At 39.6% G+C, this 24,013-nt stretch overlaps 1 protein-coding gene across 2 annotated transcripts in view; it reads right to left on the reverse strand.

Annotated features, from left to right (window-relative positions):
• Positions 1-13,612, reverse strand: part of LOC141265485 (cadherin-10-like) — an 847,801-nt gene extending 834,189 nt beyond the window's left edge. The window contains exons 1-2 of one of the 2 annotated variants that reach the window (XM_073678636.1): positions 13,508-13,612; positions 13,201-13,428 (exon numbers count right to left, since the gene is read on the reverse strand). The gene's annotated coding sequence lies outside the window, so the exon portion shown is untranslated. Of the gene's footprint in view, positions 1-13,200 lie in introns of both variants that reach the window. The other variant, XM_073678635.1, reaches the window with a different exon arrangement.
• Positions 13,613-24,013: the final 10,401 nt, after the last annotated feature.

The raw sequence follows: 24,013 nt of genomic DNA on the forward strand, positions 1-24,013 counted from the left end.
AGCTGGCTACATGTTAATTTACGTGTAAAGCTTTCAAATATGGCTATAATTATCTGAATGCATTCCGCACAGATACTTTGAACAATTCAAATGGCTGGGATATATCTGCAATATTAAACATTGGCCATTGTCAAGAGGAGCCATATGGTTTGCGTATTTTAATTAACGATAAATTCAAACATTGCATAACTGACGCCATGACCAAGTCTAAGCATACATCTCCACTGAAAATGTTTTGTTGGTAAGTGTTTAGAGGGCTCTGCTATTCTTGGCATCTACAAAGATTTGTTTTTTTTTTGTTTCTTCTAGGTAGAGTATTCGGGTTCTCAAAAAACTCAAGTAACATAATGATTGGTTAATTTGTCTTTCCATGAAATTTACCCTATTGAGTATGTGTGTCTATAAGATGATTTAGACTTTGAGCCCTTTTGTGACAAAGACTGAAATGGATAATGACATTATTTATGCAACTCTGAAGTACTTTATGTAATAGGAAATAATTTCATTCCTTTGTGTATCTCTAATTTCAAACAGCTTCTTAATATAATTCTTTATTATGCATTTTGGGAACAGTAACTAGAGATGGGAGAATCTATTTGCAGAACTCCGGTCCAACAGTCAGGTAAGTAATCTCTAATTGCTGGACAGAAGCCCTACAAAATGTATTTGATTCTGCCACACCAGGCTCTTATTTTTATTAGCTGGGCTGGTGAAACATCCTCATTGTGGAGTGATGCCACATGACATTGTGCCACAGAGGTTAATCTTAAGAAGAGCCCGGAGAAGCTGGTAGGTAGATTCGCTGCCTCTCATAGAGCTGTCACGATTTAATGAATTTGCCGATGAACTAGAGTCCTGAGAATCAATTTTCCCATCTCTCTCAGTAACATACAAGTTCTTGTTGTTTCTCAGCAGTCAGTACAGTATATTGACTGCTAACTTCTACTTACCAAAAGTTGTGGACAACATGGACTTACTGGGTTGGATACAGCTAGAAGACAACAGTGGCGCTACTTAACTAAATCATTTAATCTAAAATCCATATAGCTCCTTTAAATGGCATAAACGGGCAAGCTTTAGTCATGTTTTCTCTGGTAGTCTATGTAGTATATGCTCCCTTTGAACTGCCATAGATCTGTTCATGTATTTACACAATTTCTGGCTAAAATTTAGTAAATATGTGGAGCCATGAGAAATCACACCTCTTTCAGCCAGGCACAGTACACTTTTTAGAAAAGTGCCATGAGTGGCTAAAAAAAAATTAACTTATTGTGATATAAATTGCAATTTTGTATGTCAGAAAACTGGCTTAAGGGGAATGACAGATTCCTTCTATAGTTTATTTGACCAAAGTAGGCAAGTTATTACATAAGCAAATCATTACAAATGTCTTATCTAGTCTATATACCATCTAGTATAACATCAAAATAAATTGATGATCACATTGTAAGAGCATTTGAACTCAATTTCTATTGCCAATAATTATCATATTACTTCTTTATGTTTTTGTATATATGACTCTAAAATGCATTTATTAATCAATAAAAATACTGCATTTCATAGGTAAAACATTTCTTAACTTTAATACTATACAGCAAAAAAATGTATTTCGGTTAAATTTGATAAATTACAGTATTTTAAAATGCTCCATGCATGAGGTTCACTTCTTATCACCAGGTTGTGAATCAATATTTTGTGGTATAAGCATTATAATAGGATATGAAAACTGGACAAATATTGCGTTGGAAGATATCTTCAGTTCCACCTATAAAAGGATTTAGATTATTCTCGGGTTATATTCAAGATGTTTAATAAAAAAAGTGCTTATCTGCTAAAATAAGCAATTACTGCAATAATTTGTATACCATGCATTTCTTTCGTATGTAGTGTCCATACTGATTTTATTTTTAAAGAACATTGTTGGTAATTTTTCAAAACAGGTGCATAATGCATGTAACATACACAAAAAAAAAAAAAAATGGTCACCTCATTACTCACATGTGCCAGCACCCCACTGCCTCTGGTGCATACTTCTACCTATCAGATTCTCAGGGCCTCTTATTTCCACAGCTGTTGTGTGCCAGTGTCTTCACTATAGAACAGGCCTTCAGGCTAGAACCAGGCCTCAGGAGTCATAACACATTGTATCATTTTGGAGGTCGTGATAAGCAGTGACGTTCAAGGCCTTGTCGTGGCCAGAAATGTTGATCTAAATTGAAGACATCAGCCAACTGTGGAAAGAAAAGGCCCTGAGGACCAGCCGGTGGGCAGCCGGCACCAAAGGCAGTGAGGAGAGGAGAGGGACGAGACAGGGAAGTATAATTGTTTTGTTTTTTTTTGCTTCTTATAACCTTTTCCTGGATTTTTGCAAAATTCAAGTAGAATTCAATTCTACGTGAATAAATTTGACCATCTCTAGTTCCATGCCTTGCTGGAATGTTACACATGTATCATTTAATGTAAGTAAGAATAATAGTTTTTTCGCAATGAGTCCCAGTGATTTTGATAAGTTCTATTACTTAAAGTTGTACACAATCGTAATGGGTACAGACTCTAGACAAGGTTGCTTTTAGTCGTCAATGTGATATTAACTGCTGAACAGAACATTTTGCACAGTCCTTGGCTAAAGCCTGTAGGTCTATGGGTCTATGGAAGGCCACTTCCTAGCATAGAATAATCAGCGCAGGCAATACGTAAAGGACTGCACAAGCTACTTTTTTATGGTTGCCCAACCTCATATATGTAACTCCAAGCAGTCACCTGTAGGCTGATCTTTTTCTGCTCTACTCACAACACTTGATTTCTCCCAGTCTCTAGTGACCTTAGACCAGATCAAATGACCCACTCCTAATACATTGCTAAACTTGTTAGGATTTTATGATGTCCTAGGCTTTCTTGCAAACAGGCTTTCAAAATCACCAACTGTTTCAGCTCTTTTTTAACCACTGAATGACTCTTCTGGTAGCTTGTTTCTACAGAACCTAACTCTTTTTAGCTCTCAATGTTTTAACATGGATGCCAAAAAACTCCACTCCTTCTCTGTCTCCAGTCAATCAATCACTACCTTGAATTTTGCTCCTCAGTGGTTGACTATGCCCAGAACTATATCCATTCTTACAGCAGGTCTCATTGTCTTTCACATGCTCACTACTCACACACACTTACTAGAAGTACCAAACACTGAAGCTTAAAATGAAGCACCATAATCCCACATACAGAAGCTGGGAGGACAATGCCTTTAGTGTTGCAACTTTCACTGTCAAGTTAGACTTGAGGCACCAGCAGTAACCTCCTTTGACTGACACCTCCTCCATCTGTAGAATGATATCTAGACCTTTCCCAGTATAATCAACTAATGGAATTATGATTGCATCAAGATAGTGAATTAGTCACCATCTACCACTGATTACAATATCGGATTCACAGCATTGTCACACAATTTTATTCTAAGTAAGGCTTGCCAAAGTATTGGCTTGCAAAAATGCCGGTACTATATACTAGTGACAGGTCCCAGAGCGTTTGCTTCTAAGTTTTCTACAGAAAAAGTGTCTAAGGGTACCTGCAATAAATGTTGTAACCCAAAGCTAGTGGACCCTAATGAAAAAACCTCTAGCATTGCCCTAAACTAGCACAGTTATTGAATAATAATGTCTTTCTTAAATGGGTCAAAATAACCTTTGGGCCCCATAAGCCCCATAAGCACTAGGGCCGAAGTGCAACTGCAATTCCTTTAGCTATTTTAGTTAAAATTATAAGTAGGGGCATTTGTGCATGACATATTCTAGATTATTGTAGTATGGATGCTACTGACACATAATGCACATCAACAACATGTTGGAGTTCTATGAGGAATTAAGTGCAGATCTGGATGTTGGCAATGCAGCTGATGTGATTTATCTGGACTTTGCAAAGGCATTTGATACTTTACCACATAACAGCCTTATACTGAAGCTACAGAAGCAGAGACTTGGGGGAACTATATGTAGATGGGTAAGGAATTGGCTAAATGATAGGAAACAAAGAGTCATCATAAATGGAACGTTCTCTAAATGGGATATAGCAGTGGGGTGCTGCAGGGATCTGTGCTAGGACTGATTCTTTTTAACCTCTTTCTTAATGACCTTGGGGATGGGATTGAGAGTAAAGTGTCAGTTTTTGCTGACGACACCAAACTGTAGGATATTAAAAGTAATGGAACTAGGGCGGAGTAATCCTATTGCTGCATATACATTAAATGGGAGTATACTCGGGACTACAGAACAGGCGAAGGACGTGGGTATTCTGGTTACAAGTAAGCTGAACAGCAGTACTCAATGTCAAGCAGCAGCTGCAAAAGAAAACAAGATTTTAAGATGTATAAAAAGGGAGATAAAATCCCACGATCCAAATGTATTGTTACCACTTTATAAATCACTGGTAAGGCCACATCTGGAATATGAAATATTTTATAAAGGATATTCAGAAGTTAGAGTCAGTTCAAAGGCGGGCAACTAGATTATTACAAGGGATGGAAGGCCTCTCATATGAGAGGTTGAAATAGTTGACTTTGTTTAGCTTAGAAAAACAATGCTTCAGAGGGGATCTCATTTACACGTATAAATATATGTGTGGTCAGTACAAAGGACTGGCACATGACTTATTCCTTCCAAAGACCATACTAAGGACAAAGAGGCACTGATTACGGGTGCAAGAAAGGCAATTCCGGCACCTAACTAGGAAAGGGTTCTTTATAGTCAGAGCATTCGGGCTGTGGAATGGCCTACCACAAGAGGTAGTAATGGCAGACAATATAACAGCTTTCAAAAAAGGGCTGAACGATTTCCTCGATACACATAACATTGTGGGTTGCAGTTAAATTAGACAAAAAGTTAAACCTATAGTAGTACATTTAATACGATAATAGTAATTACATAACTAGTATCATAATTAGGTTTGATTCATTGTTCTAGGACAGGTCATCTTTTTTCGGGGTCAGGGAATTTTTCCCCGTAATGCAAATTGTCTGAATGTGTCCTGGGGTTTTTGCCTTCTTCTGGATCAACATATTTAGGCATAAGGATTTTAGTAATACCATTATTAATATCATAAGAGTAATACAAAATATAAATCTAATTAAAAAATTATGAACGGGTTCATTTTTATTTGTAATAGAGCAGCAATAATAAAAATGGTAATAATAATAATACATTTGTGAGGTCTAGTCCCAGTTAGTTAGTAAGTTAGTGTAGTGTTAGTGTAGGGAGTACAATTGGGGGAGAAAGGTTGAACTTGATGAACCTAGGTCTTTATTCAACCTACATTACCATGTTACATATATCTGCGATTATTGATGTCCTTATGAGTACACTTTTTTATTACTGTGCCTTATCACATACCATATTATAGCAGCATCCTAGTAGAGTGTCTTGTGTAGTCGCGATAAACTGCCTTCCGGTCTTTGATTAAGCCCAGTAAATATTCTATGACCTGCATTTAAGGGCCCTTCTATACAACTTTCATTTGTCATGAACCATAAAGCTATTTACTCTTTTTTTCACATATGATTTCATTTTATCGGCAAATCATCTAAAATATTTATTTAATTCAATTTGTCTTCTTTCAACCTTTTTCTTAAGTTTGGATCACAAATATCAAAAGGGTTTGTATACTAATCCTTCAAGATCACTTTTTTTCAACCAAGCAAAACTACAGCAAAAATTGCAAGAGACAAAGCGAAATGACAAGAGACAAACAAATAAAACATGGAAAGTTTGTGGTCCTTATCCGCGTTGCCAGCTTGTGAAGAAACGTCCGATGCCAGAAGTATTATAAAATAACGGTTTCTTTTATTTTTCTATGTGTTTCAAAGTGTAACTCACTTCTTCAGGAAATAAAAAAACATATACATATGCAGGGTACTGCAGAGTTTATATAGAGGTGAAGTCTGAAATAGGGTGCCAAAAAAAGTCACATGACAGTGTGTGATGTGTGAGGTCATAGGATAGGCACATGATGCGGTTCAATGTGCATTGTCGATTTGACCTCACTGCTGAAGTGAAAACATCGAGATCCGAGCTACGACGACAATCGATAGTGGATCCAGGGAGTGTAAACACCTACTCTGTTATTTTAGATGTTTTAGAACATTTAGGCTCAATTTCCTGAAAATGGTAAACCTCTTTAATATTTCTTAGTTAATAGACGTGAAAATTCACAGGAGTAAAGAGACATAAACGCTTTAATTTTCTTTTGCATATTAAGAAAGTATTAGCTGGATTTAGGTAGACTCTATAACTCTGAAAATTCCCATGAGGATTTTGATTCTTTGAATTGGATTAAAAAAATGTTAGCTCTAAAATTGTCAGGGGGCGTAAGATTTAATGCTTAATGGGGTTGTCCAGCACAGTAATTGTGAATGAAGCTTGAATGATATATATGCAAAAAATGTAAGTTTGACAATGCACAATAAATATAAAAATGTGCAAATGTGATAATATTTTTTGGAACTGTATTGTGAACATATATTGTTTACATTTAGTTCTGATAATTATTAGATTATTCTATGATCCTGGTAGATAAAACAACAAGCAACAAAATCACATACTTTGTACATGTTCCCTGAAAAATTGGCTTTGAAAAGATTGAAAGAGAGACTGAATAATTAGGTTAATTTTATTAACTAGTATTAACTTATTAGAGGGGACTTTTTAGGACTTAAATATTGATGAAATTCAATTATTATAAGCCATCAATATTTGACTTGAGCCTATCCTATTCCTGGGACTACTATCAATCAGCAAAAAACAAAAAAAATGCCACTCTAGCAAGTGTCCATTGCGTATGTAAGCACCTCATGGTACAGGCTGTAGAGTATGTGCTTTGTACTCTTTACTAACTCTGAATTGCGGTACTAGGCAAAGCAATTATCACGTTCTGGACAGTACTTATAATTAGAGGTGAGCAAACCTGAACTTGAAAGTTTGGGGTTCGTACCGGACAGTTAGTGTCCGGTGCTAAACGCCGAACAAGGACTTCTCCCGGAAGTCCGTTGCAATATTCGGAGTTCCGGGGGATGTCCGCTGGAGAAAGAGAGAGAGAAAATGTTCAAGCTCAAAAGTCTGAGCCCCCATTGTTTTTAATGGGTTTCGGGTTCTGGATCAAGTTTGGGTGCAGTTCTGGTACCCGAACCAAACTTTGGAATAAAGTTTGGGTCGGGTACCAGAACTCGAACTTCCAAGGGTCAGCTCATCCCTACTTATAATATCATGTCGTACGTACATACAAATTGTTATTTGATGTTGTTAGGGTGAGTGCACTGTTGATAGACTTGTTCTGTAGTCACTGTCATTGGATATCTCTGACTACCATGCTTTCCTAGGCCAGTTTTCTTAAATGTACCCAAAAAGGGCAGAATTATACTTTTCGGCTTGGATAGCTGAACAGTGGCCCTGTAGGCAAGATAGTACAATTATTCTTAAAATTAAAAGATAACTAGAGTACTTCCTATGGTCGACTAAATAATATATAAGGGTCTCTACAAGAGGACCCTTATATACTATACCTATATAAGGGTCTTTACACAGTGACTGCAATTCACTAAAAAAATTTGAGCAAGGACAATAATGTGGTGACCATTTGTTGGAAAGCAATATCCACATACTAATTTATCTGCTATATATGATCATCACCTCTGATCCCTTTCTATAATGAGTAGGATGCCATTGAGTCAATATTACATTCTAATGGTGTTTGGATGCAGACTGAGAAATCTCAAATTGATATATATATATATATATATATATACAGTACAGACCGAAAGTTTGGACACACCTTCTCATTTAAAGATTTTTCTGTATTTTCATGACTATGAAAATTGTACATTCACACTGAAGGCATCAAAACTATGAATTAACACATGTGGAATTATATACTTAACAAAAAAGTGTGAAACAACTGAAAATATATCTTATGTTCTAGATTCTTCAAAGTAGCCACCTTTTGCTTTGATGACTGCTTTGCACACTCTTGGCATTCTCTTGATGAGCTTCAAGAGGTAGTCACCGGAAATGGTTTTCACTTCACAGGTGTGCCCTGTTAGGTTTAATAAGTAGGATTTATTACCTTATAAATGGTGTTGGGACCATCAGTTGTGTTGTGCAGAAGTCAGGTGGATACACAGCTGATAGTCCTACTGAATAGACTGTTAGAATTTGTATTATGGCAAGAAAAAAGCAGCTAAGTAAAGAAAAACGAATGGCCATCATTACTTTAAGAAATGAAGGTCAGTCAGTCCGAAAAATTGAGAAAACTTTGAAAGTGTCCCCAAGTGCAGTTGCAAAAGCCATCAAGCGCTACAAAGAAACTGGCGCACATGAGGACCGCCCCAGGAAAGGAAGACCAAGAGTGACCTCTGCTTCTGAGGATAAGTTTATCCGAGTCACCAGCCTCAGAAATCACAGGTTAACAGCAGCTCAGAATAGAGACCAGGTCGATGCCACACAGAGTTCTAGCAGCAGACACATCTCTTCAACAACTGTTAAGAGGAGACTTTGTGCAGCAGGCCTTCATGGTAAAATAGCTGCTAGGAAACCACTGCTAAGGACAGGCAGCAAGCAGAAGAGACTTGTTTGGGCTTAAGAACACAAGGAATGGACATTAGACCAATGGAAATCTGTGCTTTGGTCTGATGAGTCCAAATTTGAGATCTTTGGTTCCTACCACCGTGTCTTTGTGCGACGCAGAAAAGGTGAACGGATGGACTCTACATGCCTGGTTCCCACCATGAAGCGTGGAGGAGGAGGTGTGATGGTGTGGGGGTGCTTTGCTGGTGACACTGTTGGAGATTTATTCAAAATTGAAGGCATACTGAACCAGCATGGCTACCACAGCATCTTGCAGCGGCATGCTATTCCATCCGGTTTGCGCTTAGTTGGACCATCATTTATTTTTCAACAGGACAATGACCCCAAACACACCTCCAGGCTGTGTAAGGGCTATTTGACCAAGAAGGAGAGTGATGGGGAGCTACGCCAGATGACCTGGCCTCCACAGTCACCAGATCTGAACCCAATCGAGATGGTTTGGGGTGAGCTGAACCGCAGAGTGAAGGCAAAAGGGCCAACAAGTGCTAAGCATCTCTGGGAACTCCTTCAAGATTGTTGGAAGACCATTTCCGGTGACTACCTCTTGAAGCTCATCAAGAGAATACCAAGAGTGTGCAAAGCAGTCATCAAAGCAAAAGGTGGCTACTTTGAAGAACCCAGAATATAAGACATATTTTCAGTTGTTTCACACTTTTTTGTTAAGTATATAATTCCACATGTGTTAATTCATAGTTTTGATGCCTTCAGTGTGAATGTACAATTTTCATAGTCATGAAAATACAGAAAAATCTTTAAATGAGAAGGTGTGTCCAAACTTTTGGTCTGTACTGTATATATATATATAACTATTAAAGTTGAAACCAGAATCTGGTCTTGTCCTTTGATGAATGAATAAATGTGGTGAATCAGATCACACAGGGTCTTCAATGTGACTAAATAATGAACAAAGAATAATGTAGGCAATGGTTATTTCAACATACAGAGACAAGTAACCTTTCAATCTATCAATAAATTATTCCCGGCTATGCTCAGATGGCTTGGTACCTTGTATTGCAGCAATAACATACTGTGTTGAGTAAGTGAGGAATGCTAGTTAGGAAATTGGAACATTTCAGCATTCTCTAGACTGGACTACACACACAATGAAATGAAATGAAATCAACCATGCCTGCCTTTCCCACAGAGTACAGGATCATAATAAGCACATTTTAGTCACAGAGTGATTAATATATAAATAATGTTTTGCCCGGTTGAACAGTGCAACCAAGCATGGTTTACAATTATGACCACTAGTTCTGAAGCATTTGACATATTACTTTAATCCAGGGTTTAAGGTACATAAAAAGGTCAGCTTTTTCAATAAAGCACTAAAAATAATGGTATTGAATGCTACTATTGCTACATATTGCTAATGCTACATGTACTATTCATAGCCTATGTTAATACATTGCCCTTTTATGTCTAACTATACACAATTCCTTATTAGCTCGTAATTTTTCAAAATTATTTATTTCTCTTATAGAATTATTTATTTTTTCCTTTATTTATTATTGTCAAGTTGGGCTTCATTTTCAAATTGACCTTTTTTGTCTTTTTATTTATTTAGCCTAACTGGAAAATGAATATTAAATAATAACTATTCTCTTCCAAGTTCACGTTTCTTACCTTATTACAGTTAAAGCTATTCTGTAAAATGAATTACTTTGATAGAGGGTTGTAAAGCAGTTAGCAAAGAATTGAGGATTTAACTCCCTGGTGGGTAGGAAAAAGCAAGCAGGCAGGGGATATGAAAACAATGTCCTCAGCAGCTGCATTTACCAGTCCCTACTCATCTGTTTATCTCTATCTATCTGTATCTATATGTACATACACTTTATATGTCATCTTCTGAAATGTTGACATTCCATGCCTGATGCTAAGTTCCAACATTGTCTATTTTCTATCAGGTTTACATCTCACAATCAAGGACAGGCCACTTTTGCACTGCAAATGATATATCAAGTCTGCTGACATTTTCTGTGCCACCTATTGAGTTGAAAAAAAAATAGGTTATGAAAAGCACAGTACTGTCCACGAAAAGATGTATTATAGGAGTGCTATATTCAGCATACTTCACGCTGGCTTGTGATGTGCTCCAAACTCAAAACCGTGTAAATTACTATTTACATAGATATTTAGATAGTTAGATAGATAGATAGATAGATAGATAGATAGGTAGGTAGATAGATAGATAGATAGATAGATAGATAGATAGATAGATAGATAGATAGATAGATAGATATGGATATATATATGGATAGATAGATATGGATAGATAGAAAATAGATAGATATATGGATAAATAGATATGGATAGATAGATAAAGAGATAATAGATATATGGATAGATAGATAATAGATATATTGATAGATAATAGATATATTGATAGATAATAGATAGAGAGATAGATAGATATGGATAGACAGATAGATAGATAGATAGATAATAGATATATGGATAGATAGATAGATAGATAATAGATAGATGGATAGATAGATATGGATAGCTAGATAACAGATATATAGATGATAGATAGATTGATAATAGATATATGGATAGATAGATAGATAGATAATAGATAGATAGATGAATAGATAGATAGATAGGTAATAGATATATGGATAGATAGATATGGATAAATAGATGGATAGATATGGATAGATAGATAGATAGATAGATAGTAGATATATGGATAGATAGATAGATAGATAGATAATAGATAGATAGATGAATAGATAGATAGATAGATAGGTAATAGATATATGGATAGATAGATATGGATAAATAGATGGATAGATATGGATAGATATGGATAGATAGATAGATAGATAGATAGTAGATATATGGATAGATAGATAGATAGATAGATAGATAGATAATAGATAGATAGATAATAGATAGATAGATAGATAATAGTTAGATCGATAGATGATAGATAGATAGATAGATAGATAGATAATAGATAGATAGATAATAGATAGATAGATAGATTTGGTAACAACTTCCACTCTCCTTTTCTTTTCTTCCAGGAGGAGTTGCTGCATGGACTATAAATGAGCCTTTGATTCAATTCTATTGTTTAGCAGGTTGGCAAGGCGATGGAATAGTCTAATTTAAAAGGGTTCCCATGGCACAAACAAGATTACCAGCTTATGTTCCAAAAAGTATTTATCTTTCTGTTCAAGCTATACTACATCCATAAAGCAGCTTACTCCTTTTTCGGTAACTGTAGCTTCCCTTTGCAGACTTAACTTTGCAGCAAAAAGATAAAATATGTAAGGTTGCTCTGGGAAGATGCACTGCAGTATAAAAGTTCCTGACTTATGAAGGCTGGATATGCGGGTATATTATTCCATCCATATCCTGCTCTGCAATAGACTGTATATATATATATATATATGTTTTGGCACATGCCTGTCTGACTCACATAGACACGCATGTGCTTATTAGTCACTCTTTGATGCTGCAGAACCTGCTCTCTAGTTCACAAGTAGAAATAACCCCATGTCATATCACAAACATAGACTGCATTTAATGATATATCTAATCTGTCCATCCCTATATATCTATATATTTCCAAATGTGCAAGGCGTGCTTGAGTTCTTGTAAGTCTAAAGCCATTTGTGTCTGAGTGGGTGCATTTAGCTGACTGGAAAAAGTACAAAATAATATATCTTGACACATATTGGAAATAATAGATGTGCATTTTAGTATAATAGAGATGCTTTTACAAGGAAGAAAGCTGAAGATTATAGGAAACAGCCCCATTTGTGTGAAAGCATAAAAAGATAATATGTCAGTTAGAAGGAGCCGGGTGCTGTTTGTCAGTGATTGCCTGTGCAGGATCATTGTGGGGCTGGGGGGCTTCTGAGATTGTCTGGCTGCACAGAGTATCATGGAGCACGTCCTTATGTTCCAATAACTCCACATCACATCATGCCATCCACAACACTTGCTTGGGGGAAACATGTCCATGTATTTAGACACCTTGTCAGCATGTAATGCCTCGGTATCACACAAACACACACACACACACTGACACATGCTTTGCCATGAAAAGAATAAATGACAAAATATGGATCTGATTGTATATAGTGCTTATCTCACCCCTGGCATATATAACATGGGAAACCATATAAGCAGCGCTCTAGTTCTAGCATATTATTCAGAGATAATCACTAAACACTGAATCTATTTTACCTGCATATACAGTAGTCAGATACATCCGTCTTAGTAAAGGTGACTGCTGCAGCTTTCTAATATATAGCCCAGCACCGTGCTAAATTCTCATTTACATGGCTAAATCCACTCGAGCTGCTCATTCCGCTAGACAAAACTTACATATATCATGCCCGGCAAGCTGGACTAGCGTGCACAATCCCTATTTAGAAAGGGCTTTAGTTTCTAATACACTGCCGCTGACAGCTAATTGCCTGACTCACATCTTGCATTATCCAGACACACTAAATTAAAAGTTCCAATACTTAAGAGACAAATGGTCTTCATCTACATCACAATGCAGTCATCTCAAACGGACGACATCCCCCAAATGCACGCGTTTCCAGATAAAATATCTTACCTTCCGATATCCGAGCTGTTCCTGGAAGTGTATTGTCCGACCCAGCGCCGCAGCTTGAAGGTTTGCTGCTATTTACCCTCTATTTCTGCTTATATTTTCCCAAGGAAGATTCTACTTGGTTCTAACTCCGTCTTTTCCTCACAGTCACAGCATCACTTTTAACTCTAAGAGGCAGGAAAGCGAAGCCAAGGGAAAGCTCAGCCTGTGATTGGCTTTCATTCAGGGCTCCTGATTAATAAAGGAAAAAAAAAAAAATCCTCGCTCACACAACACAGCAAGCCTCTGCTGAAAGAACTGCAGTACTTACCATGGGAAGGTTAGGGACTGAGAGGAACACTGGCTTTTACTGGCAAAATGATTTGCAAGTGAATGCAGATGGAGAGTGGAAGGAGCTTTGTTAAACAGCACATCTGTAGAATGATTGTCTTTGTTTGAAATTTAACGTAATCATAATTCAAACTCCGCCATCTCCATATCGCTGTCGCTCAAGCAGAAAAAAAATATACATGTAAGTATTTCATTTAGCAACGCAGGAAATGATTTTAATTCCAAATCTATATGGCAGAATTGTATTGCCGTTGTTAGCGTTGAATAGATACCCCAATTTTAGGTTATTTTCTTTGTTGGCAATCTTATATGAGAAACCGGTGTTCAATTTTCACTTGAAGAAAGAACATCTATTCTGCTGCAAAATCCTCCTTCTGTTCATCACATAAATCACCATCCTTCTCCAGGCTTATTTACCCTTGAGTTTATGTCTGCTGTGCCATACCAGGCCAAACTGATTTCACTGCAAAATAGATTCACTAGCCCTCTTTCGCAAGAAATTGTGTGTACATAAGCGCAGTCGCTCAATAAACAATGTATATATAAAATTAGTAATATTGTAATTTATACATCACCTCCATTTATTACTATTAGATCATATGGTTGTTGTGGTGGACACCATTCACAATAACCAGTCCAAGCGGTATCCCCTTCGGAGTAAATGATCACCTTAATAATCAGTCGAGGTCAAACAACTGGGATCACCGGTGATCCTGAGACTGAAAGGGTCTAAGCTCTCATTCACTACCGCATCCTCTTCTCAGTTTTTACATACCAGCCATGTGAAGGTGCATGAAACTGTAGTCAGCAACATGGATCGAATGACCCTATGCAGAGAAGATGTGATGTGACTTCAGAGTTGCCACGTCTTCATTCTCTGAATCAGTGGGGCATTTGCCATCACGTAAAGGTATTTTCTGCATACAAAATAAAAACCGATCTCGTTGTCCATATAGCGGGTCCTCAAACTCCTCTGTTAGCATATTTTTTTTCATTTTAGCGCTTCACAGCCTACTGCACCTAATCTTGTGGTTTGTAACTGCGCACATCCTGAACTTCCTACCAGTTTTCCCTTTGTGCCTCTTGATTACATTTCCCAAGAGGCAGAAACAGGGGTGGTCATATCAGTGGTGCTACCAGTGCAGCCTCACAGGGGGCCTATTATGTCTGTGTCCGCCACTAGGCTGAGCTATATTTTTTCCACAGTTTACACACCCCCACACTCTCTGCCTGCCCATCTTACAAAGCACCACCCTGAGACTCTTATGCAGTCTGAAGATTGTTAAAGCAGTGCAGACACAATTTCTCCTTCCTAAAGTTCCTCCCACTTCACCTAGTATATGCAATAAATGACATTGTCATGTGGTCAGGAATGTTACAGGTGGTGGACCTGTCAACACACAGGCTCAGTGTGCTACTGAGGAGCAATGGGAGCAATGAGTCATTTAATAAAATGCAATCTAAAATTCTGGAATGCCCAGTCTTACCCCTGTGGCTAAGGTCACAAGCTAAGATTAATTATTCTGTGTGGAACCTGCAATGTGCCACCACTGCTCTTCCACCTGGAAAAACTTGCCAAGGATCAAAGACAATGCCCCCATGACATCACCATTCAGTAGAAAAATAAAGTCCAGCTTACCATGATATGCATCTTGTAAGTGTTTGGAGCACGGAACCGCCTTGTCAGGATGGGAGAAGTGCAAGAATGAGAAAAATCCAGCTCCACAAACTATGATTCTTTTATGTACACAAAATCTTTGTAGGACATGCAGTCAGCCATACAACTTTACATGACATGCGGCATCAACGCGTTTCAATGTCTGCACACCCTTAATTATCATCATAATTAAGGGTGCGCAGACACCTGAAACATGTTGATGCTGCATGTCATACCTCAAAAAATTTTGTGTTAATCACAGTTTGTGGAGTTGGATTTTCCTCATTCTTATCACCATTCAGTGCTCATTACAGAGAAACTGGCCGAGCCGTTCAAAGAACAGACATGTTTCCTCTCTACTCTGTTTTGACCAACTGTATCAAGAAGTAGGGAGCTGGAGGTCACATCACCCCAGTTGACACAATCCCCAGAAAACAAACATGACAGAAGTTGCCATTTCAACTGTTAGGTCTTCCCGAGTCTGGTTGTTTTTTAAAGACTCTGCAGATAACCCCAAAAAGGCCATTTGCACCATCTGCCAGTCCAACATCAGCAGGGGTAGCAAAACTAGCAGCCTGACCACCACCAGCATGATCAGGCACATAACAGGAAAGCACCCGACTAAGTGGGGCAAACGCCAGGGTCCAAAAAGTGTCTGTGGGTGACACCACTGCATGCATGCCAATCCCCTGTCCATGGCTCATGCGAAAATGTCTCCTGCCCTGCACCTGTCATTGCACACTCTCAACTAGCACCATCAGCAACTACATCCATGTCCTTGTCCCAGCACTGCGTTCAGTTGTCCCTACCGCAGTCTTTGGAATGCAAGCACAAATACGCAGCCAACGCCACATAGGCCACACTACTAAACTCACACATTCTGCGTATGTTTGCGCTCAAAATGTTGCCTTCTAGGCTCGTGGAGACGGAAGCTTTTCGCAACCTGATTGCGGCGGCCATCCCTTGGTACTCTGTCCCCAGTCACCACTATTTCTCCCAGTGTGCTTCCCCGCATTACACAAACACTTGTTTCAGAACAATAGCTGTGCCCTCAACAACACAGTTACTGGGAAAGTCCACCTAACCACGGACATGAGGACAAGTGCTTGTGGGCAGGGAGGGTACATCTCGCTGACAGCACACTGGATTAATATAGTGGAAGCCTTGACCCAGTCAGACCTTGGGACAGAACATGTCTTCCCGATGCCAAGGATTGCGGGCCCCTGGTAAATCAAGGTTGCCCCTGCAGTCTATAGCTCCTGCACCTCATCCTCCTCAGCCTCCTCCTGATCTTCAGCCTCCATCTCCGAAATGACCACATCAGTCACAAGCTGGATGCACTGCAGTACTGCCTCAGCCAAGTGGCAACAGGCTGTGCTGAAGCTAATATGCTTAGGTGACAAACTGTACACGGCTGAAGAGTTGTGGACAGCTCTGAAAGAGCAGGCAGATCTGTGGTTGACACCGCTGAACCTACAGCCAGGCATGGTCATTTGTGACAATGGCCGGAACCTGGTGGCGGCTCTGAAGTGAGGTGAGCTCACACTCATATCATTCCTGGCCCATGTGCTTAACCTTGTAGTTCAGCGGTTTCTCAAAACCTACCCGGATCTGCCAGATCTGCTTGTCAAAGTATGCCGTCTGTGTTCCCATTTAGGAAGTCAGCTTTTGCTGCCCTTGCTGTGCTTCAGAAGCATTTGCAGCTCCCAGGATTTGAGAGCTATTGACTACCAGCATCAACACGGCCGTCGGTATTCAGGTCAGCTTCCACACATAAGACCTCAGGAGTGGACATGGATGTCAGACATCTGTGCCATCCTCCAAACCTTTGAGGACTCCACCAAGATGGTGAGTGGCTATGACACCATAATTAGCATCACCATCCCGCTTCTCTGTCTTCTGAAACACTCTCTGCTCACAATTAAAGAGGAGGCATTGCAGACAGAGCACGTTGAGATGGAGCAAGGAACCATACAGGGGGATTCCATACAGCCCAGCCTCATCTCATCCCAATGTGGATTGGGTGATAATGAGGAAGAGGTGGAGGAGGAGGAAGAACAGGAGCTAGTTTTCAGCGCTATAGACCGTACTACCCGCACAACTGTCATACCGTCTGTTCAGCGTGGATGGCCGGAGAAGAGGGAGAAGGAGGAGGAGGATGAGGAGGAGAGCACGGTCAGTCGTCCTCTTGGTGAGGACATGGAAGTCTTGCCTGTTAGCAGTCTTGCACACATGGCTGAGTTTATGTTACTCTGCCTTTCCCATGACCCTCGCATTCTCCAAATTTTGGGTGACAGTCATTAATGGTTGGTGACATTTCTAGACCCATGCTTCAAGGAGAACTTTCTATCTCTTATTCCTGTGGCAGACAGGTCTGTTAAAATGGGGCAGTACCAGAAGGCCCTTGTTGCAGAATTATTAAAAAAATTCCCATCTGAAAACGCAGGCGGCAGAGGTCACAGTTCGCTGGACAACCAAAGAGTACAGGCGAGAGAGACACAAATCCATTCAAGCAGAGGCTGGGGAACACTGTCAAAGTTCTGGGACAATTTTCTCAGACCCTCCCATCGCACAAGCCCTGATGCGTGCGGTAGTCTCACAAGAGGAGAAAAGTTTCTGAAGATGCTGAAGGATTACCTTGCCGACTGTACCAACGTCCTCCATGATTCCTCTGTGCCTTATAATTATTGGGTATCCAAGCTGAACACGTCGCATGAACTGGCTTTCTACGTCCTGGAGGTCCTGGCCTGCCCTGCAGCTAGCGTTTTGTCAGAGCTGGTTTTTAGTGCCACCAGTGAAATTATAATTGATAGGCACATTCACCTATCAACTGAAAATGCTGACAGGCTGACTCTTATAAAAATGAACAAGGGCTGGATTAGGCCAGACTTCTCAGCACCACCGAATGATAGTAGCGTAACATAAACTGAAATACAGTGTCTTTTTTTTGGGAGGTCTATTCCCATGCACCTCTTCACACCCAGACATGGGTATACGCTTCCTGATTTTGTCTATTTGCTCTTGTGCTCCTCCTTCTCCTCATCCTCCACCACTATATCACCACCATATCTACCATATCACCATATCTACGTCTCTTGCAAGGGGCATTGGAGTGCCCCCAAATTTTTGGCTGCCCTTGCATTCACTGCATAGGAAATAACAGTATGGGAGACCCACTTCCTAATAATGGGAAATTTTTTTTTCATAAGGCCTTCCTCTACGTGTCTCTTTCAAGGGGTATTGGAGTGCGTCCAAATTTTTGCCAGCCGTTGCAGTCACTGTATATGCAAGAACAGTATGGGAGACCTGCTAATTTCTGTTGGGAGCATGTCGTTACTGAGGCCCACCTCTATGTGTCTTTAAATTGGTATTGGGGTTTTTCCCAAATTGAGGCAGCCATTGTACTCACTGCATACACCATAAATGTATTGCAGAACCGCTCCCTTCAAATGGGAACATTTTGTTACTGAGGTTCACCTCTATGTGTCTTCAAATTGGTTTTGGGGTTTTCCAAAAATTAGGCAGCCATTGTACTCACTGCATACGAATAACGGTAGAGCAGAACTGCTCCTTTATAATGGGAACATATCGTTACTTAAGCCCACCTCTATGTGGCTTCAAATTGGTATTGGGGTGTTTCACAAGTTTAGGCAGCCCTTGCAGTCACTGCATTGGCATTACAACTAGAGGAGACCCACTCTTTCATAATGGGAACATGTCATTACTGAGGCCCACCTCTATGTGTCTTTAAATTGGTAATGGGGTTTTTCCCAAATTTAGGCAGCCGTTGTACTCACTGCATACTCAATAACTGTATTGCAGAACCGCTCCTTTCTAATGGGAACATGTCATTACTGAGGCCCACCTCTATGTGTCTTTAAATTGGTAATGGGGTTTTTCCCAAATTTAGGCAGCCGTTGTACTCACTGCATACTCAATAACTGTATTGCAGAACCGCTCCTTTCTAATGGGAACAATTTGTTACTGAGGCCCACCTCTTCGTGTCTTCAAATTTGTTTGGGGTTTTCCCAAATTTAGGCAGCCATTGTACTCACTGCATACGCAATAACTGTATAGAAGAACTACTCCTTTCTAATGGGAACATGTCATTACTGAGGTATTTCACAAATTTTGCCAGCCCTTTCAGTCACTGCATTGGCATTACCACTATAGGAGACCCACACCTTTATAATGGGAACTTTTTTTTTTACTGAGGCCCTCCTCTATGTCTCTTCAAAGGGTTATTGGTGTGCGTCCAAATTTTTGGCAGCCCTTGCAGTCACTGCATATGCAATAACAGAATAGGAGACCCACTCTTTAATAATGGGAACAACAAAGCATAGCCAGCTAATGGCTCTCTAACAATTGTGAGGGCCAACTTCTGGCCCTTCAAGAATATTAAGGGCCACCTGATGACCCTATAAAAATAGGCTTTGTGACGTTCAGAGTTCCTCCTTCATAAATGAAACAGGATGTGTCTGATCATGTCTCGCACACCACATGGCAGATATGGTAGTATTATGATAAAATGACATTTACTGGTGAATGTATTTTTCACTGTTGAAAGCAATGCAAAAGTGCAAAAATGCATAAAAAATGCTACGTGTGAACATAGCCAAAGGTGTGGAGGAACATTTTTGTTATTTTACCTTATATACAAGTCATTACCCTGGAAAGGATGTTCCTTAATATTTTTACCAGGAAAATCCATTTTGGTTTAGTTTTTGTATGTTTTAGTGTGAGCCAGTAAAAGTGGCATAATACTCTGACAACACTGTTGACAACAGTGACCTGGGAGTCAGAGATGCTTCCAGGGGTCTTCCCCTTGCTGATCACATGTCATTTGAGCACTGTTCCCATCAATTTCGGCAATTTTAAGGCCCTTTGCAGTCCTCTAGGGGGGCTGCCAGAAAAATGCTTGAGTTTCCCATAGACTTAAATTGGGCTCGTTGCTCGGATCGAGCACTCGAGAATTCCAACTTGCTTGACTCGAACAACGAATACCTGAGCATTTTAGTGGTCACTCATCACTAGTCACATATGTCTGTTAACTCTGATGGTGTAAGAAGCCGGCTCTTCAGCCATTTTTACACACACATATGTAATTAGTTTTAAGGCTATTGTAAAATCTGGTTAGTAGCAGTCCCCCACAGGAGAACTACCAAGACCGGGAGAAGCAACCCTGTGCCCCTGAGATTGAGTGGTGCTGGAGATCAAGTAGGTCAGCCAGTGTCTTTTCTGTGGTTGCTATCGGGACTCTAGCAAAATCTGTGCAGCCGCATGGGACATAGTGTTCTACGAGGTTCAATAAGTACCCAACTGCCAGACGACGTCAGTTAGGGAACAGAGGAGAGATGTCTTGATACGATCTTTAGTTGTCAGCAGTGGAAAAAGAGCTACTTTCTTGTAAGCCTGATGTGCCGTGTATGCCAAGGTCCATGCTGAGGGGGGAAGTTTTAGAACACGTATATGCAGCGAGAGTGAGGAGAGCTACTACACATTGACAGAAAAGAGCGAGGGTCATCACACCATGAGGGGCTCAGTGTTTTGAATAACAGGAGAGCTGTAGCCATCATCATTATCAACTGCTCCAATAAATGTGATTTTTTTTTCCAGTTGCACCTGAGGTCTGGTCATTGGTTATTGAGACAGGCTGATCTTGCATCCCTTCCAAAACTTTTCCCTTTTTATTCAGCTGAGGGTGGCACACCGGACGGTGAAACCACTGTGACCGTTGGCTGCCAATACGCCCCAACTCTATGTAGATCGACCAAGACAAGTCTATGCCATGATTTATTAATTTGTGTCTCTTTAAAACCCTTTAACCAGATAGGACTATGCCTTTTGTTTAGCCAGCAACTGGACTATCAGCAATCTGTCAGCAATAGGGAAATATTCTATAAAAATTGGATGTATCTTGTTTTGACTCCTCTTTCTTGCAGTAACCCCCTAAGTTTGCTCACTTGATAGTAGACTTAACAACAAATGTATCGATTTTGTGGTGCCCAGAACTGCAGTAAATGGCACAGAGTGTTTCAGTGAGTGCTGCTGCCTTTTTTTTTTTTAGTTGATGAGAGACGTCTGAGTTTTTGGACCCTTATCAATCATACCTTAATGACCTATTCTAAGGATAGGTCTTAAATGTATAACCGAGAAAATACCTTTAACACAGCCACAAGAACATTAGTGATGATATTCACTGAAACATGGTGTGGTGATAGAGTTTTTAGATGTTTGATGAGGCTGAGGTGAAAGCTGTTTCAATCCAATTTGGCTCAACATGGCTCTGAAAGATATGAGTCACTAATACCAATGCTAATAGCATTAAAGTGGTAGAAGTAAAATAAGAATATAAGAGTACTATACAAGGTGTATCTAGGCTGAACTGGTCATTCTCACACAAGTTTAGGTAAATGAATCTTGGGCATATAGTTGTCCAAAATTAATAAAAAAATCTAAAAATGTTCAGTATCTAGTATTGCTTTAGGAATGGGGGCCCAACCTAATGCTTGAAAGTCAACCCCGAATAGCAATCATTCTTGCAAACTACCTAGTTGGGGCAATGCATTCTGGCAAAGAAACATTATCCCGGCACCTACGAAGTCCAGGTTCTTTTAGAAAACTGTTAAATGATGATAAGCAATCCATGACATAAGAAAAAACTTCTCTACTGATCCATAGTACTACTACGATGTGTTTTACAACATACTGGGGAGTATGCATTTTGATTTCAGTTTCCTGTCAATTAATAGTCCATGCAAATCCAATTCACATAAATTCAATTAACTAGTTTTGCCATTTCTTTTGTGGATGGATAATTTTAATGTGCTACATCCTTCAGCACTTAGTGGTCCCATACTATAATGTGTCTGCCTAATAAAGTTATACTGTTTCTCTTGATACCATTTACTTTCGAAATCAATACTTAAAAGGGTAGTCCAAAATGAACTTTGATTTTAATCCTAAATGTCTATATATTTAATTAAATAATCGCTTTTCTTATATACTCTAATTAAAAATTCCCTATGGTTCCCTCTCTAATCTATCTGTTTTATTTTATTTTTTTTTACATACTTTCGGGTTGATGATGCTTCATTTGAGAATCTTCAGTGCATGCTGAATAACCCAAATGAGACGTCATCAGGTGGAAGAGGCTGCGGTCACTGCCACAGCCTCTGTCCCTATGCTGAAAAGAAGCGTCATCAGTGACATCCGTTTCAGGGTATGGGCTGGTCTCAGCTCTGCTGAGCATGCATCGGTTGTCAATTCTTATATATGCTTAGTACGAGCTCCCTTGTTAATGTGCCATATACTTTTGAATGGACAGTGACAGTTCACTCCCTGGCTTTGATGAGAAATGATGAGTTGGCGAGAGAGCACTGTAAGGAGAGAACCCAGCCAGCAAGAAAAGCAGAGACCAATACCTGAAACGAATGTCATTGATGACACTTTGTTTCACAGTGGAGATAGAGGTTGTGGCAGTGACCTCAGCCTCTACCTCTTGATGACGTCTTGTTTGAGTTTTCCAGCATGCACTGGGGATTCACAAATGAAATGTCATCAGACTGGAAGTAAGTTTGAGACACTAGAGCATATTAGAAAAGCGATTATGCTGTTACATGAAACAGATAGACATTTAGGATTAAATCATTGTAAGTTTCGGACCACCCCTTTTAGTTTTGCCAGAATATATCTAGCAAGACCAACTTCTCAGCAAAAGGACCCAGCTTCTGTGTCTTCTTTATTATAACTTACCAGTCAGCACATTGTCTCAGGGGCAACTCTTTATTAAAACAGATTTCAGCAAAAGTAGGCATTGTAGGTGGCATACAGTAGAAGGAGGTACCAAAATTCAGTGTCGTAACCTGGGTAACTATACAGTGCTGTGAGAAATCACCCTATTTATTCTATTTTTGCACGTTTTAAAGGGAATCCATCAGCAAATTTTTGCTATTTACACCAAGTGAAGCATAATATGAGGACAAAGAGCCTAATTACAGGGATGCGTAATTTATTAGGCTATGTGCTGTAATTTAAAACAAAATCTGTGTTTTATCAGCAGGAGATTATGATTGCCTATCTAAATGTCTCATGCAGGCCAGTCAGCCTCATCTATGTAACCCTGCCCCCCACTACTGATTGGCAGCTTGCTGACATTTCACAGTGCACACAGGAATCGACCAGTCAGGGTTGTGGGCGGGGTTATACACAGAGCAAAGTCGGCGGCATGGTGGCACAGTGGTTAGCACTGCAGCCTTGCAGTGCTGGGGTCTTGGGTTCAAATCCCACTAAGGACAACATCTGCAAGGAGTTTGTATATTCTCCCCGTGTTTGCGTGGGTTTCCTGCAGGTTCTCCAGTTTCCTCCCACACTCCAAAGACATGCTGATAGGGAATCTAGATTTTTAGCCCCGATGGGGACAGCGACGATAATGTATGTAAAGCGCTGCGGAATACGTTAGCGCTATATAAAAATAAAGATTATTATTATTATTAGCCCTGCTACATCTACATAAGACGAAGTGAGGATTCTATCAAAACTAAACCAAGCAGCCTAGTTAGTGATTTATCACTAGAATTAGGCTCTCTGTCTCTACATTATGATGCTATCTGATTTCATAGCAAAAATCTACTGCCAGATTCCATTTAATACAGAATAAAGACAGCACAAGTGAGCACAAAATGCAGCTTTCACATGATTATTCCATTTATTGAAGATAAAGTTTCATTCAAAACCTATATGACCCATATAATGCTCCATTCAGAATAATGGACCCTATATAATGTTCCGTACAGAATAATGGACCCCATATAATGCTTCATACAGAAT

The sequence above is a fragment of the Phyllobates terribilis genome, unplaced genomic scaffold, assembly GCF_046119375.1.
Source record: "Phyllobates terribilis strain yellow unplaced genomic scaffold, ASM4611937v1 Scaffold_4__5_contigs__length_816908805, whole genome shotgun sequence".
Classification (NCBI taxonomy): domain Eukaryota; kingdom Metazoa; phylum Chordata; class Amphibia; order Anura; family Dendrobatidae; genus Phyllobates; species Phyllobates terribilis.